The sequence below is a fragment of the Myotis myotis genome, unplaced genomic scaffold (assembly GCF_014108235.1).
Source record: "Myotis myotis isolate mMyoMyo1 unplaced genomic scaffold, mMyoMyo1.p scaffold_m19_p_14, whole genome shotgun sequence".
NCBI lineage: Eukaryota > Metazoa > Chordata > Mammalia > Chiroptera > Vespertilionidae > Myotis > Myotis myotis.
The window spans coordinates 6885597-6903019 of record NW_023416318.1 but is presented as its reverse complement, the minus strand read 5'-3'; positions in this window follow the sequence as shown (position 1 = coordinate 6903019).

The following is a 17423-nucleotide window of genomic DNA, read 5'->3' as shown; positions in this document are numbered from 1 at the left end:
TTTATTTTAATGCATTAATTTAGATAAACTGTATGGTTTAATTCTTTAATTTCACAATTTTTTGAGGTTTTCTTTATGACTTATACATGAATGACTTTTTAAATACTTCATAAGTACTGAGTACATTGCATATGACTTTTGTCAGGTACAAAGTTTGGCAGGCACAGTGACAGCTCATCAATGCTCCATATCTATCATTATTTTACATGAATTCATATTCAAACTTTACTTTATCTCAACAATCACTGATCCTACTATGTTTTTTTATTGTTCATCAGCTGCCTGAAAATGTTCTTCCTTCTTTACCTGGCTTAGAGACTGTGGCTCATCTCTATAATTTTTTCCTTACATACTCTCTCAATGGTCTTGCACACATTTTCATCCAATGTATGTATATACACTAAGTGGCCAGATTATTATGACCACCCATGAGTACTTCATTGGGCCACCTTTTGCCTTCAATACTGCGGCGATTCTTCTTGGCATTGACTCCAGGAGATGTTGAAAGGTGATGCAAGGAATCTGACACCATGCCTGATGAATAGCACTGTCCAGTTCTGTGAGATTTGATGGTTGTGGACCAGCTGCCTGATGGCTCTTTTAACTTCATCCCACAAATGCTCAATTGGATTGAGATCTGGTGATTGTGGGGGCCACCTAAGCAAGGTAAAGTCTCTCTCATGTTCTTGAAACCACTCCTGCACAATACGAGCACCATGGCATGGCGCATTGTCTTGTTGGAAGAAGCCATCTTCATTGGAATATGCCATCAACATGATAGGATGAAGTTGATCAGCAACGATACTTAGGTATGTTGTGCTATTCAGACGTTGTCCCACATGAATTAAAGGGCCCAAATCATGCCAGGAAGACATGTCCCAAACCATAACACTGCCCCCACCAGCTTGAAAGGTTGTACTCATGCATGTAGGGTGCATGCTTTCATGCTGTTTCCGCCAAATTCTCACACTGCTATCTGCATGATGAAACTGGAAACGTGATTCATCGGACCACATGACTTTTTTCCAATGCTTAACTGTCCAATCCTTGTGTTCCTGTGCAAATTGGAAACGTTTTATCTTGGTAACTGCAGACAGCAAAGGTGTTCGAACAGGCCTTTGGCTGTTTTGCTGATACTTGCTCCATGGCTCCAAGTGCCAACAATCATCCCACGTTCAAAGGCTGTTAAATCACATTGTTTACCCATATCTTCAGAAAAAAATCACTTCTACTGCCGTGGTAAACAACCTGCTTCCCTATTTATAATGGTCTGCCCCTCTAGCAACTTCAGTGCAAAATTATAGCTAATTTGCCTACAAACGTCAGGTGGTCATAATAATCTGGCCACTCAGCGTATAAAAGGCTAATATGCTAAGTGTCGGTCCAACCAGTCGCTATGATGTGCACTGACCACCAGGGGGCAGATGCTCAATGCAGGAGCTGCCATGATGTGCACTGCCCTTTACAGAGAAACAGCACCATGGACCTGGAGCCCACAAAGCAACACTCAGCTTCCCCCAAGTGGGACACAGGCCTCGCCACCACCCCGTAGCAACACCCCACCAAATCGCATGGGTCACTGCCGAGACCCATAGCTCAAAATGCAGCCCACAGCCCACCCAGCCTGGAAATGGTCGCTATGGGCACTGGGTAATGATGTCACGTAGTAATGCCTGGCTTCCTCTCCCTAGCTATAACTAGCCCCCTTGCAGTTTCTTCAGCCTAGGAACACAACTTGCTTTATAGCCAGCTGCAAACATTTCACACTTTAGCCAAATGTCTGTGACGTGTTTTCCTGTGCTTCATCTCATTTGATCCTCACAGAAGTCCTGGAGTAGGTAAGAGGAGACTTAGAATCCTATTTTCATTAGCCGGAAAACAGAGATTTAGAAAGTTTAGAAACTTGACCTGACTGAAAAGAAGTAAGAAATGGTGGACCTTGAAAATGACTTCAGGTTTTCTCACTAAGCAGAATATAGTCAAACACTGCTGCAGTTAAATATTTTACCCTTTTTTTTCCCTGTGTGACCTACAATAATAATCTGCTTCATGTTGATATTTACTGCTGTGTTGTTGACAATTACCTAAAAGAAGTTGGGGTGCTTCACTGGACTGGAAAAAGTTTAGCTACATCAGAAAGCAGGTCTAATTAAGCAAGTTTATTCTATATCTATAAAAGGCTAAGTTGATTTGCACTGTGCTATACATATAAAGCTCTCACTGGTGCCAATTGCACACGAGTGTTTCAATCTGTCATTGTTGATCGTGAATTTGGTTGACACTTCTATTATAGAAAAAGAGCAAAGAGCAAAATTAAAATCATCCCTGCTCCTCTTTAAAGACAGTCTATTCTCTTACTCTATTTAAAGGTTTGGTATCCATAACATCTCTTTTTCTACCACTTCATTAAATTCTTCTTTACTGGATCATTTACAAAAGTGTATAAACATGTCTTTATATTCCCAATCATATTATGCAAAAGCAAAAACTCACTCTCTCCATGTACCATCTAGGAAGCCACCAGTCCATTTCTTTACTCCATTTTGAGGAAAAGTCCTTCAGGGAGTTAGCTATCTTCTCTTCTTCTGCTGTGTTTTCTTCTCAACTGAATTGGGCTGTCCTCCCAACCACGTTACTAAACTCTTCTCAACAGAGATGGATATGCAATAAAACTGATAAATTATAAGTGCCAGGAAAGTTGCTTTCATCAGCCCCTGTCAAGACACTGGGAGGGCCCTTGCAATATTTTCACAAGGTCATGTGTTTTTTTGTTTGTTTTTTTTGTTTTGTTTTGTTTTTGGAAAAGAAAGAGAAGTTAACAGCAATTGGCAGGGATAGCTGTTCCATTGCACTCATTGCATTAGTGCTATCTGGCCAAAGCTACCGTTACTTCTGAGCCGGACCATTAAGGGAGCCACCTAATTGATGTCTTTCTTCTGCTCTGATGTCTCTACTTAATTATCTTCAGAAAAAGCAAGATCTTTTTGAAATAGAAAGTAACTGGTGTCTTACCTGTGAAAGGTTCTGAAAGACTTGTACTGGAGTCAACCAACTGATGTGCTTTCTCACAGTAGTCCTTACTGGACTTAGTCCCCAATTATTATTGTCCACCATTCTTAATAAGTGCACATCAATACTCTGGCCTGTGTGGGTCAGTGGGTTGGAGGACCTTGCCATGCACCAAAGGGTTGCAGTTTCGATTTCCAGTTAGGGCACATACCTAGGTTGCAGATTCCATCCCCAGTAAGTTGATCAATGTTTCTCTCTCACATCAATGTTTCTCTTTCTCTCTTCCTTTCCCTATCTCTCTCTCTCTCTCTCTCTGAAATCAATTTAAAAAATTAAAACAAAGCGACAACAACAAAACAAATTGTCTACCCACTAGCTAGGAAACAAGACTCCCAGTATTGCTGGTTTTACATCCAGCCCCATGATTAACTTAAAGTAAATTTTCCCATAGCTTCTGAGAATTTGAATGGTAACAAAATTCTCAAAGAAACTGAACTTTGACCTTTCCCAATCTATTCTATAATACCTTTAAGCTCTATACTTACTCAGAACACTTATCTTAGAATTGTTCTCACACTTTAATATTGTATAAAAGCTATGTGTTTATGGTTTTTAGTTGGTTTTCTTCTTTCACTTTCTTAATGCTCCCTGTGGCTTTCTATAACACTCAAGGAGGAAAAAGTACACCTTATAAGGTTGTTCACGACCTTCCTAAACATTTATTCTTTGCTGACTGTGTTAGCTACTCAGGCCTATCTGTTCCTCAGATAACTCAAGATGGTTCTCCAACCCTAGCCGGTTTGGCTCAGTGGATAGAGCTTCAGCCTGCAGACCAAAGGGTCCCAGGTTTGATTCCAGTCAAGGGCAAGTACTTTTGTTACAGGCTCCTCCTAGGCGTCAGGGCAACCAACGATGTTTCTCTCACATTGATATTTCTCTCTGTCTTTCCCTCTCTATTCCACTCTCTCTAAAATATCAATGGAAAAATATCCTCAGGTGAGTATTAAAAACAAAAAACAGAAACCAAGATTGTTCTCCAAAATGGCCTTTATCTTTGTTGTTTACTATGTTTGGAAAATACTTGCCTCATAACACTCATATATTTACATGACTTGCTCCCTCACATACTTTTAGAACCTTTATCAAATGTCACCTCCAGGGAGAGACCATATCTTAGCAATCTATTGTTAAAAACCCCAAAGGGACAGAGATCAGATTTAAAAATTCCCTGAGCAGACAAAATCAGTTTAGTCAGGAAAAAAAACAAACAAAACACACACACACACACAGCTTAATATATCCTTTTTTTTGCAAGACTCACTTGACTTGGGTCATTCCTTGTTTATACCTCTGGAAATCATGAGCAAATATTGAACTCTTTCCAAAGTTGATAGGAGGTACCCACTGAAAATTTTAATATTATAAACAATGACTGTAAAGAATAAACAATTGCTGCTTTCTCATTATCTAAGCTGCTTGCCAACAATACTGGGTGTGGCAAAAGTATGTTTATTGTTGTGAGCATGCAAAACATAGAATTTATTCCTGTATTATTATTGATTAATTACTAGTGGCCTGGTGCACGAAATTCATGCACAAGGGAGGGTGTGTTCCTCAGCCTGGCCTGCACCCTCTCCAATTTGGGACCCCTCGAAGGATGTACTACTGCCAGTTTGCAGGGATCAGGCCTGACCAGCAGTCGGACATCCCTCTCACAATCCGGGACTGCTGGCTCCTAACCACCCTCCCCCCTGCTGCCTGCCTGCTTACCCCCAAGTGCCCCCCTGCCAGCCTGATCACCCCAAACTGCCTCCCCCCCTCTGGCCTGCTGGCCCCTACCTTCCCTACCCACTGGCCTGCTCATCCCCAACTGTCCCCCTGCTGGCTTGCTCACTCCAAACTGCCCCCACCCCCGCTATCTTGATCACCTCCAACTGAACCCCACTAATGGCCTGCTTGCCCCCAACTGGCCCCCCTGTTGGTCTGCTTACCCCCAATTGCCCTGCTCCCCACCAGCCTGATCACCCACAACTGCCCTCTCCTCTTGGCCTCTAACCGCCTCTACCTTGGCCCCGCCACCATGGCTTTGTCCAGAAGAACATCTGGAAGGTCTCCTGGAAGGTCTCCTGGAAGGTCTCCTGGAAGGTCTCCCAATCTAATTAGCATATTACTCTTTTATTAGTATAGATATATTTGTCTGTAAATATGATTATGACTGCAGATATGAGTAGGACCAGGTAAAATTTTATAGAATGGGCCTTTTATTACAGATGGTTTGTCATGTATGCATTTTTTCTAAAGAAGTAAAAATTACTTTAAAAAATGTTTTAGGAAGACTTTGAGAAATTTACAGTATCTGCTTTTCTTCCAAGAAAGTTGTCACTTTTATGCCAGAGCGAGAAATATTTGTATGCTTTGTATGTCAGCATTGAGCCACTGTGACTGGGGGGCACTTAGCTTGATTTGAGCGTAATTATCTTGCTCACTGGCTGGGAGGGAGGGTGTGTGGCAGAGGAGATAAATACTCAGTTCTGGATTATTCATAGATTGCTGGCTTTCTGGATTGATTGTGCAAGCCCCTCCTTTTATTGATGTCCACCTTCTATTGACAGACATCTACCCTGGGAGAGAAATGAGATGAAACTCGCTTTCTTTTCATTGTAAAAAGCATTTGAATTCCTAAGGTATGATAAGGCCACCCAGCCATCCACAGTCAAGGTACACATTTTCATGGAGGATGTTCCCACTCTTGAATAAATTAAAACAATTTTTTTCTTTTAATTTAAACTTTCTTCTATAACCGTTTTCTTGTTAATTAAAAGCTAGTTTTTTTGAAACTACTTCCAAAGCTTTTCAAGCTGTATATGTCCTTGGAATGAATTTATAAATAAGAATTGACCCCGGTTGGTGTGACTCAGTGGTTTAGCATCGACCTATGAACCAGGAAGTCACAGTTTGATTCCAGGTCAGGCCATATGCCTGGGTTGTGGGCTTGATCCCCAGTACAGGGCATGTAGGAGGCAGCCGACCAATGATTCTTTCTCATCATTGATGTTTCTATCTCTCTCCCTCTCCCTTCCTCTCTGAATCAGTAAGAATATATTTTATAGAGAGAGAGAAAGAGAGAGAGAGAGAGAGAGAGAGAGAGAGAGAGAAGAGTATATATATTTGTAAATAAGAAAACAGGTATTTGATGTTCTTAGAAAATCTTATTTTCTTTCATTAAAACTTGTGCAGTATAGGGAACTCCATAGATTCCCTTAATTTGAAGAAAGTTAGAGGGAAAGGTACTAATTCAGAGTTCCTTGGGAAAATGTGTCACTTATATTTTTTTATGTTTATTATTTTTAAATCAAAAACTGAAATATTTTCTATGCAGAAAATATATTTGGATCTAAATATCTTCTATAATTTTAACCCTAAAATATCAATTTAAATATTTTAAAAATGGTTGGGATGTTTGTTTGTTTTTAAATAAGTTAGGTTACTGGAGTTCTACATGTTACTGGATCACTTGGGGTAATTTTCTGATTGGAAAATTAAGAATTATAGTTAGAGGGGAGGACATGAGAATTTTAAAGAACATATTCAATTTACTTTAGAAGCTGAACCTCTCTTATCATGTGACTTGTTTTGTATGTTTGTTAAACTATATTATCACATAAGCATTGCTGCTATTGGGACAAACAGTGACAGTTGATTCGGATCATTTGAATGTCCACTGTCTGTTTTAATTTGTATGTTCGTTTTGACTCTGTCATATGCTCAAACTTCAGTGGAAGATATGAGAACCTATTATTTTTGCCTGCTCCCTCCTTTACATTGGAAATATTCTTTTTTACTCAGAGGGACCTTAACTTTGATGTAAGGGATTGTTTCCATTGCCAACTTTTTACTTCCTTGCCTAGTAAGAGAGTTGTTGTGAACTCTTCAGTGATGCCTTCCCCAGGATATTTGCAGATGTATGGTTGGGAAAAGTCATTTCATCCCTGACCTTTGTATGTCAGGTGCTGAGGTGCCCAGGTGCCACCATGCCTGCAGCCCCGTGATCTCCGATTGCACTGGCGATGACGGGGCCGCAGGGTTTCCGATCACAGTTCTTCCATCCTTCCCCTTTTGCCTCCCATCATTGTGCCTCCGTATGCAAATTAACCACCATCTTTGTTGGCGGTTAATTTGCATATCGCCCTGATTAGCCAATGGGAAGCATAGCGAAGGTATGGTCAATTACCCTTTTTGTCTTTTATTACATAGGATTGTATTATTTTCCATATGAACAACTGTAAACCTACTTTTGCCTCACCATATATACTCCTAAGCTTCCTTTCATGTTTTGGTTTGAGTGTTTCCTGTTTACAAACTGTCTTTTTGGCATGTGCACAATAAACTCTTAGCTAATTAATACTTAGTGATTCATTGGTTTTACTTTTTCCATTTCTGAGCCTTTGACACTATCTATGGTAGCTCTTCTAAAAATCTTGCCTTGCCCTTGCCTGTCACTCTTTCCATTAACTTTGCATTGCTAACATAGCACATCATAGTATATATTCTTATTTTTAATATTTGAATTACTTATTGTTTTTATTCTATCAACAGATGAGAACTATGAATTAAGAAAAAAAAATTTTGGCCTTTACATCAACCAAGTTTTGAATTTCCATCATTTGCTTTTCACAAATAAAATAAATAAATACTAAATAAATAAATAAATAGTTGTTAATCATTTGACATTAAAAAAAAATGACATTTCTGTATTTGAATTGAGCACTTTACCCAGGGTGGCTGCCAACTCCCATGGCTGAAATGATGAAGGAATATAAACAAGTGACTTTCACTAAAATGGCCCACTAATGATGTCTGCATGCTATTTATTCCCCAGGAATCTGTGACTATGGTACTTTACCAGGCAAAACAAATTATACGGGACAATTAAGTGTAAGGATGTTGAATGAGAACATCAACACAGGTTATTCCCAGGTGTGATACAGATGTGTCAGAGCAGAAGGCGACGTAACAATAGTCACAGAAATCAGAGTGAAAGATTGGAAGATATTCCCCTGCTGGGTTTGAGGATGAAAGGTTGGGCCACAATCAAGGAATGCAGGAGGCTCCTACAGGCTGAAAAGGGCAAAAGAACAGGTTCTCCTCTTGAATTTCCAGGAAGAGCATGTCCTTGCTAACATGTTGATTTTAGCCCTATAAGTCCCATTTTCAGACTTCTGCCTTACAGAAATGTAAGATAATAAATTGGGTTGTTGTAAGCCTCTAAGTCTGTGGTCATTTCTTATATTAGCAATAGAATACTAAACCAGATGCATAGCAATTCTCATATACAAAGGGCTCATTCCTTTTTTTTAAAAAAAATATATTTTATTGATTTTTCACAGAGAGGAAGAGAGAGAGATAGAGAGTTAGAAACATCGATGAGAGAGAAACATCGATCAGCTGCCCCTTGCACACCTCCTACTGGGGATGTGCCCGCAACCAAGATACATGCCTTTGGCCGGAATTGAACTCGGGACCTTTCAGTCCGCAGGCCAATGCTCTATCCACTGAGCCAAACCAGTCAGGGCACTCGTTCCTTTTTGATGTATGATATGGTGACTTCAATGTCCTCTTTTTCTCTATAGTTTTCTTGACCTATGTTTGTTTATCCATTCACTTTGGACTTTGATGAGACAGCTATCTCTTGAAGAACACATTCACTGTCCTTCACAAAAGTGCCTTTTTTGAGAGAGAGAGAGAGAGAGAGAGAGAGAGAGAGAGAGAGAGAGAGAGAGAGTTTACCTAGCTGCTGTGGCTCAGTTGGTTGAGCATTATCCGTGCACCGAGATATCACAGGTTCAATTCCCGGTCAAAGCACATGCCTGGGTTGCGGGCTCCATCCCGAGTAGGAGGTATGCAAGAAGCAGCCAACCAAAGTTTCTCTCTCATTGATGTCTTTCTTTCTCTCTCTTCCTTCCTCTCTCTCTAAAATATTAATGAGAACATATTTTTTAAAAAATAAGTAGAGCCCTGACTGGTTTGGCTCAGTGGATAGAGCATTGGCCTGCGGACTGAAAAGTCCCAGGTTCGATTCCGGTCAAGAGCATGTTCCTTGGTTGTGGGCACATCCCCAGTAGGAGGTGTGCAGGAGGGAGTTGATCGATGTTTCTCTCTCATCGATGTTTCTAACTCTCTATCCCTCTCCCTTCCTCTCTGTGAAATATCAATAAAATATATATTTTTAAAAAATAAGTAGAGAGTACAGTCCATTAACAATTGCACCTTGATTATATGTATTTGGACTAAGTTAACTCATTCTACTTCATTATCCATGTATTCGTATTTTGAGGTTTTTAATCTTCTTTATTTGCTGCATCTATATTTTCTTTGCTCTAACCTTTCTTTTTTCTTCTCTTACTCTATATATCACATTAGTCTCTGCTCTTTTAAATTGAGAAATTCTTTGTAAACCTTGTGTCCCTCCTGGAGAATACTGAAAATCTCTTGTTTATCCATGGAGTAATTATTTAAAATCCGATATTAATTTTTTCAGAGAACTTTTGCATTCATCATTTATTTGATTCTCACAAAAAAAAAATCCTATAATTCAGGTAGGAAAAATCTCATTATCCCCATTCTATAGACTCCTAGAAATATTAGTCTCATTAATTTCCTTTCCTTATCATCACTGCCTTCTCTCTCAACCAATTATCTCAAACATGAACAACAGAGAAAACAAAAGTACAATGCTGTCCATGGAAAAACCTTCATTACTTTGCTCTACTGTCCCTTAACACTTAACATCTGTATTTTAATTTGTCACTTTAAAATAACAGCTCTTGGTGGTAGTGCTGATTCTGACTGACTTGAGCTTGAGGATTGGTAGAGAAAATTACATAATCACAGTGAACAGGTATCAGAAATTATGATGGATAGGCCAGGATGAGCAGACATAAGACCTGTCCTGAAGTTGGTAATGGGTAATTTTGTGGTTAAGCCATTTTACTTTTGCTGGCACATTCTCTGACACATAATGCTAATTGGACTTCTGTTCAACATATTTAGCCAGAGAAAAAGCATCAAAAGATGTGTAAAGGAAAAGGTACATATTTTTAGAGAAAGTAAATTTTACCAAAATTTTTAGTACACCGTGATATCACAATTTTAAATACTGATACAATTATAGAAGGATCAGATTTATAATACTGGGTCAGAAAAACATTTAAAAATAACCAAAAACAATACCACACAGTCAGCATGGTATTTTAAATCACCTACAGCTTATGAATCAGGTTTATACAGAAGACAGAAAACTGATGTTAGCCCTATCTTATTTCAATATAGAATTCAAATCTGAAAAATTTATATCTCCCTGTGTAATGGTTCTCAAAGTGTGGTCCTCCTGAATCAGCAGTGTCAACATTACAGCGAACTTTTAGAAACACATGTCATTGTGTCTTGTGGGGAAGCATGGAACTTGGCTGGAAAGTTAGTAAGGAGGGCATTTCAAGATAAGGGAAGAGTGCTGAAGACAGTCCACCCTGTTTATTGGAATTCCAAGTTAGGGGAGTGCTGAAGGCAGTGCCCCTATTTATTCCTTGACCTTTTCAAATAAGTCTATGCATGTGCAGACCCCCAGGTGTTTACTGGAATCCATATGCTTAATCTTTGGGTGTCCTTGCTTAAAGAACACTGAAGACACATTTGTTCTCCCAATATTACTTACTCTAATGATTGTATCTAAAAGGTAAACTTTATCTCAAACTGCTGTTACAATAAAAGCCTAACTGGACAGGCGATCGAGGCTATCTGGTTCCTTTAGCCAGGCAGTCCCTTAGCCCTTTCTTTCACAGAAAACATTGTGTCAGAGTAATCATTCATCTGTAGCTCAGGGTGTGTTGGTCAGCCTCAGGCAGTGTCTCAACTTAGACCTACTAAATCCAGATCTTATTTTCTCCAAGTTCTCTTGGTGCTTCTAGCTACTTCCTCAAGTTTGAGAAGCACTACCCTAGTTTTTGCCTCTCTGCTTTAATCCTTTTACCCTACAAATGTGCTTTATAATATCTCCCATAGGACAAAACCCTAATTAAGTTAAATTTTTGTCTTGTTTGTTGAGATATATTTTATTTTAGAGTGGGTCCTTGTTTTTCTAGACCTTCTTTTGACCTCAAGATAGTGTATATGAATCTCATTCCCTCCATTCCACATTACTGAGTGCCATGTGCTCTTCCTCCTAAGAGCTCCAGTTTAAAAATTAAGTATTGTTTGTTATATCTACATTTGTGGTGTCTGAGAGAGGGGAGTGTGTAGTTAAGGGGAAGGCTCAACTGGATCTTTGACAGTCATAATTGCTTGACATGACTTTTTCAATTTCTTTAGACATCTCATACCAGGATAAACAAAACAGAGGAGAATATCTTCTGTTTTAGGGAATGGGGATATTGTGCTTGGGCTGTTATTTACTCAGTGTCATGTGGGGTCCTGACATCTTTTTAACAAAACTAATTGTAGTAAAAGTATGCTAAAGTGACTTGCAATCATTTTCACCTCCTAGTACTCAGACCTTGGTGAAATTCTCTTCCTTTGAGTTGGAATATGACAAAGATGAGAGAATGTCACTCTCCTAATACGGTTTGTTATATGTGGTTTTATCTGATCCCTTTGGAGCTAAAAACACTTCTTGAGGGCTTACTGAAGTATAGGGACATTGGAGAGTCCATGTGGCATAAAACTGTGAGCCACTTAAAGGCAAAACCTAGCAAACAGCTAGCAAAAAGATAGAACCCTCAGTCATACAGCAGCAAAGAAATCAGTCAGTCTCTATGAAGCCAACCTGATCAAAAGACCCAGCAAAGCATGTCTAGACTCCTGAGTTACCGAACCTTTCAAATAACATAACCAAGTTATTCTAAACTTCTGGGTTTGTGGCAATTTTATTACACAACAATACAAAATCAACACACTATTCTTCTCTAATTTTTCAACCCTTGTTTCACAACTTTACTTTTTTCCTGGAAGCAACCTAAGAAGGGTAAAGCACAAAGGAGAACTCGAAAATTTGGGAAACAGAAAACATCTTATTTCTCTTTCATGTTTAAGCCCTGGTTTTGGCAGAAATAAGTGACTCTCGAAGAGCACAATTATACTGAATGTCTCCCTCCCATTTTCCTCACAGAATGGGAAAACAAATCCCAAATCTTGGGAATGTCTATGCCTCGTGGACTCTGCAGGATTAAAAAGGACTTCTTTTTCTTCTGGGATTTTCATGTCTTTTTTACTGGCTGCCTGATCATCTTCTATCTGCTTTTCTCCAAATGTGAAGTCTTTATGAGATGGTGTCTCACTTATTTCGCTTCACTGCTTCCAGGAAGGCTGAAGTGGAAACTAGGACTTTATTACTGCTATATATTTTTTTTCTCTCTCTCCCTAGGCACTGCTTAAAAAAATTATGGCATAAGTTGACCCTTCCTTAGTTTCAGTAATGTAGGTATTATTGGCTAGTTTACATCTTATTTTTTGTTCATTTTTTATAAAAAATAATGTTTTTTGAAATATTTCATGTCTTGAAAATCCTCTTGCCTTCTGGGTTCCTTTTCATTGAATCTATGGGTTTCAATGCTGCCAGGAAAGGATGGATTGCCAGCTAGAGAAACAAAATAATTTCTCACCCTTGTTATTTTTTTTCTTTATTCCTTGAAAGGGAATAATTCTGAAAGACATTGGGTTTTCTTTACTATATTTTAAACATTTTACAAATTTCTTGAGCTACCACTAACCTATGAAGATCAATGTTTATATACTACACTAGAGGCCCAGTGCATAAAATTCATGCATGGGGAGAGGAGATCCCTGAGCCCGGCCTGCACCCTCTCGCAATCCAGGACCACTGGCTCCTAACCACTCACCTGCCTGCCTGCTTGATCTCCCCTAACTGCTTGTCTGCCTGCCTGATCCCCCCTAACTGCCTCTGCCTCAGCTCCCGCTGCTGTGGCTATGTCTGGAAGGTCATTCAGCTGTATGGTCTAATTAGCATATTACACTTTTATTATTATAGACTAGTGGCCTGTTCCATGAAGATTCACGCAATAGGCCTTCCTTCCCCTGGAATATGGAAAAGACTGACAGGGACTTGTGGCTGGAACAAGGAGGCTGACCTGTGTGGTAAACTCATTGAAAAAAGATAATAGATTAACAAACATACAGTCAATTGTCAGTAGCATTGGACACCACATGTACCCAAAGGACAGATGAGACCTGATATGTCACAAGTTGGGTGAATATGGCAGGGGTTGATGACTAGATGTTAGTGAGCTACAGCAGCTCAGCTGGAGCCCCACAGAGAAAGGTGGAGTTTGTGCTTCCTCTTTCCTTCCAAGAGTCACCACGAAGACTCATTTCCACTAGAACCGGGCACCATATTGTGAGAGAAAAGATGGAAGAAAGATTAACTATTGGGAAACTTGATTTCTATTTACCAAAAATGGAAGTATTTTATATTAAAGGGATATTTAAACCAGAGATCACTGATTTATCATTGAGTGGCAAGCTTAATTACCTACTTTATAACCCCCTCTCCTGCTCCCATTTGGGGTGTAAGAGAATGGAAGCAAACATGTCAGTTACAGAAAATAATGCTACATTTTCTTAGTAACAATATAAACTTGAGCTAAAATTTTTATTTTGCTAGATTTTATTTATTTAAGACTAGAATTTTGTATTTAACTTTCTTTTGCCATCTTATTGTGGCTATTAAAATGTTTTAATTCATTCTGCCTCTCCAGGACAAAACATAAAGTTGATATTCTTTTCCTTGTAGATGAAGTGTTTTTTAATCCTTGCCACATTTTATGCAGTTAATTTTAAAGTAAGTTTTAGTCTAAATGACAAAATCATAAACACTAGCTAAAATTACATACTCAGTTAATCAGATTATGTTTATCAAATTACTTTAAAAATACAACATTGAAAAAACGAATAATTTTTTTACTAAATCACATATTAAGTTGCAAATTTTTCCTCTGGACTTTTAGGGTAAAACAGTCTCCTGCGAGCTGGAGTGATGAACTGTAATAACTGCAATTATTGAATCAGGAAAACAAAGTCTGAAGGATGCTGATTGGCTATTCTCCATCACTGAAATAAAGACAGTGAAGTCGTGATTAGGGTTAATTAAAAGAAGATGCTCATCAGATACGGCTAGTAAATCCTGGAATGACTGTGCAGGCTGTTAAATCTCCTTCCTAAATATAGATGAAGCTGTCCTTGCTTCTGCTTTGTTAGGGTAAAAAAAAAGGAGAGGAACATGAACATGAGAAAATCTAACAGAATCAGAATTTGTATTCCTGCACTAGCCTTCAACTCAGAAGGCAAGCCACCTTTTCCTGATTATCAAGCAATGAAATAATCGCACCAACTAAAAAGAGCATGAAGTACATCTCATAATATCAGCACCCATTGAAACCACAGAAATACCAACTTGTGTAAATGAAAACACCCTCTCCTCTTAAGAAGCAGAATTATACAGAGCTACTCTGTCACCTGCAGTACTAATATGTAGTTGATAAATTTTCAAACTGAACTGTCCTTCTTTGGGAAACAATGACAAAGACATTCTATATTCTATGTGTGGTGCACACCAGGTAATGGCAGAGTTGACCTCCTGGACAGAATTTTGGATATCCTTCATTGTACTTTACCTGTATTGCCCTCTGCTAATTTGTGTCACATCCTTTCTGGTTCCTTGCTCTCAGGAACAATCTCCAAAGCTCAAGCCACGAGCTCTGCTCCCCAAATAAGTACAAGGCTATTAAGCCCATCCAAAATGCTAAATACTGTTACATACAATTTCCAGACTTGATTATCAACAGGTGTGCTATCCTGATCATTAGATTCCTCTTCTTTTTTCATAAAAATGTTACTTTCCATGGCAGGTCTGTAAGAACTGTTACTGGATCTCAGGTGAGTTCCATGCAACTAAAGAGCATATTTTTATTTGTAATAACAACCATTTAAATTCAATCTCCCACTGCTTTATTTAGGATAACAAAACTCATCACTTAGCATATAGACATCTTACTTCTTTTGCTCTGCATGTAGTGACTGAACTCACATTCAATTAAATTACAGCTCTCATATTCCTTGACCGTGTATTTTCCTTCTTTTTGTATAGACATAACAGTTGTGTTCACTTATCCTCTATAATAAAACCCTAATATGCAAATTGACTGAACAGTAGAAAGACTGGCAGAACAACCAGTTGCTATGACGTGCACTGACCACCACCAGGGGCCAGATGCGTTGAGCATTTGCTCCCCCTGCACCCCAAGGGATATGACCGGCAGCAGCGATCAGGGAGAAGAGCTGCCCAGTAGCAGCGCCAGGCCACCAGCCAAGGCAGGTGCCAGCGGGGGCCCCCCAATCACCCTGCCCGCGGTCGCCCCACAGATGGCCCTGATCGCCAGCCAGGCCTAGGGACCCTACCCTATATATTGGGAACAGACTTTTAGATTTAAAAATTAAAACATGACAAGGCTACTCTAACACTGAAAAAACAGGATGACGCAGCAATGACATGCATGGACACTGGCTTTCACATTTTGTGGTCAGCCCTGATTCTGACACTTATAACTGTTTGACAAAGCCAATTACTTAACTTCTGTCTGCTTCAGTTTTTCCACCCATAAGATGGGGAAAATGGTACTACTGCCTCAGAAGGATCATGTTATGTACCACTTTTTATAATCAGGGCAAAAAAATGTAGCTGCCCATACAACAGAAAGATGCCTTTCACCTGTATGAATAGTATGGTCACTGGTGCATGCAGTGTTCCGGATTGTGAGAGGGATGTCCAACTTCCCGTTTAGGCCTGACATCTCCCGAGGGGTCCCAGATTGTGAGAGGACGCAGGCTGGGCAGAGGAACCAACACCCCCCATGCACAAATTTCATGCACCGGGCCTCTAGTATAAAATAAACTCACACTTAATAGTATAACCCTCCTAAGTGAAGTGATCAATAGTATTAGAATAATTATTAATATGTGGCAATTAAATATTTTGTCATTGTAAGTGAAGCAAAATAAAAAATTGTTATAGCCTGGCCAGTGTGGCTGAGTGGTTGAGCATAGATCTATGAACCTGGAGATCACAGTTCAATTCCCAGTCAGGGCAAATGCTCAGGTTATGAGCTCAATTCCCAATAGGGGGCGTGCGGGAGGCAGCTGATCAATGATTCTCTCTCATCATTGATGTTTCTGTCTCTCTCCATCTCCCTTCCTCTCTGAAATCAATAAAACTATATTTAAAAAAAACAAACTGTTGTAAACTATGTTCTGTGATGTGTGTTCTATTTACACTGTATGAAATGACACAAAGGAAAAATGGAGTTATTGTGACCTGAAATGAGTTTCTTTGTTTGTTTTCCAGGGTCCCTATTGACTGATCTGGCCACTCCATCCTCCCCCATGGCATCCAGAGAAAGATATGGGCACATGGGGAGGTGACAGAAGGGTGATATGACTCTTGGGAACAGCTAGACATGGGGCTACTAAGGATTTGCAGACCCTTCCCAAACCCAGAGGGGCCACAGCTTTCTTCCAGGAACTCTGAGCAAGTAGAGGACAGAAGTGAACCCCACCCTCTCGGCCCTGGAGAAGGTAGCTCTGTCACAACTGCTCCCAAGCAAACACAGAAAGAAAGGTGTTCTTAGGTAAGATGGCAACACTGACCTTGCTTAAACAATTGGAAAACCATCATGTTACATAACTAGATTTAAAGTATTTGATTCCCAAAATACACTCCTTATTATTTATGCCAATATTTGTTATAAAATGCATATGTATGCCACAGTCTTAGAATAAATATTCTCAACAAAGGAGGCCATTTCCATACATCTATATATATAAAAGTCTCAGCGACCAAATGACCAAATGACTGAACAACCGAACCCCGGTCGACCAGTTGCTCACTGACCACCAGGGGACAGGCGCTCAATGCAGGAGCTGCCCCTGGTGGTCAGTGTGCTCCCACAGCCAACCTCCCATGGCTGGCCAACCTCCCAAGGTCTCTCCCCTGTCCAGCTGACCCCCATCGGCCTCTATGGGGATTGGGCCCTGATCACTGGAGGGACCCCACCCAGGCATGAATTTGTGCACTGGGCCTCTAGTTTGAAATAAATAACATCTGTTGTTCTGACTACACTCTGATATTTTTTATATTTCTGAGATTTTCTTTTTGGCCTCCTACAAGGCTGTTTTTTTATGAGTGATCTAATAAAAAAGATAGTGCTTTCTCTACATTACAGATAAGATCTATCTACCTACCTATCCATCCATCCTCTATTTACCTACCTCCACTGTTTGTTTTATGCATATGTTATGCACATACACCAAATATTTCCTTTTTTTGCTTCATCATTTTTTATGACAATGAT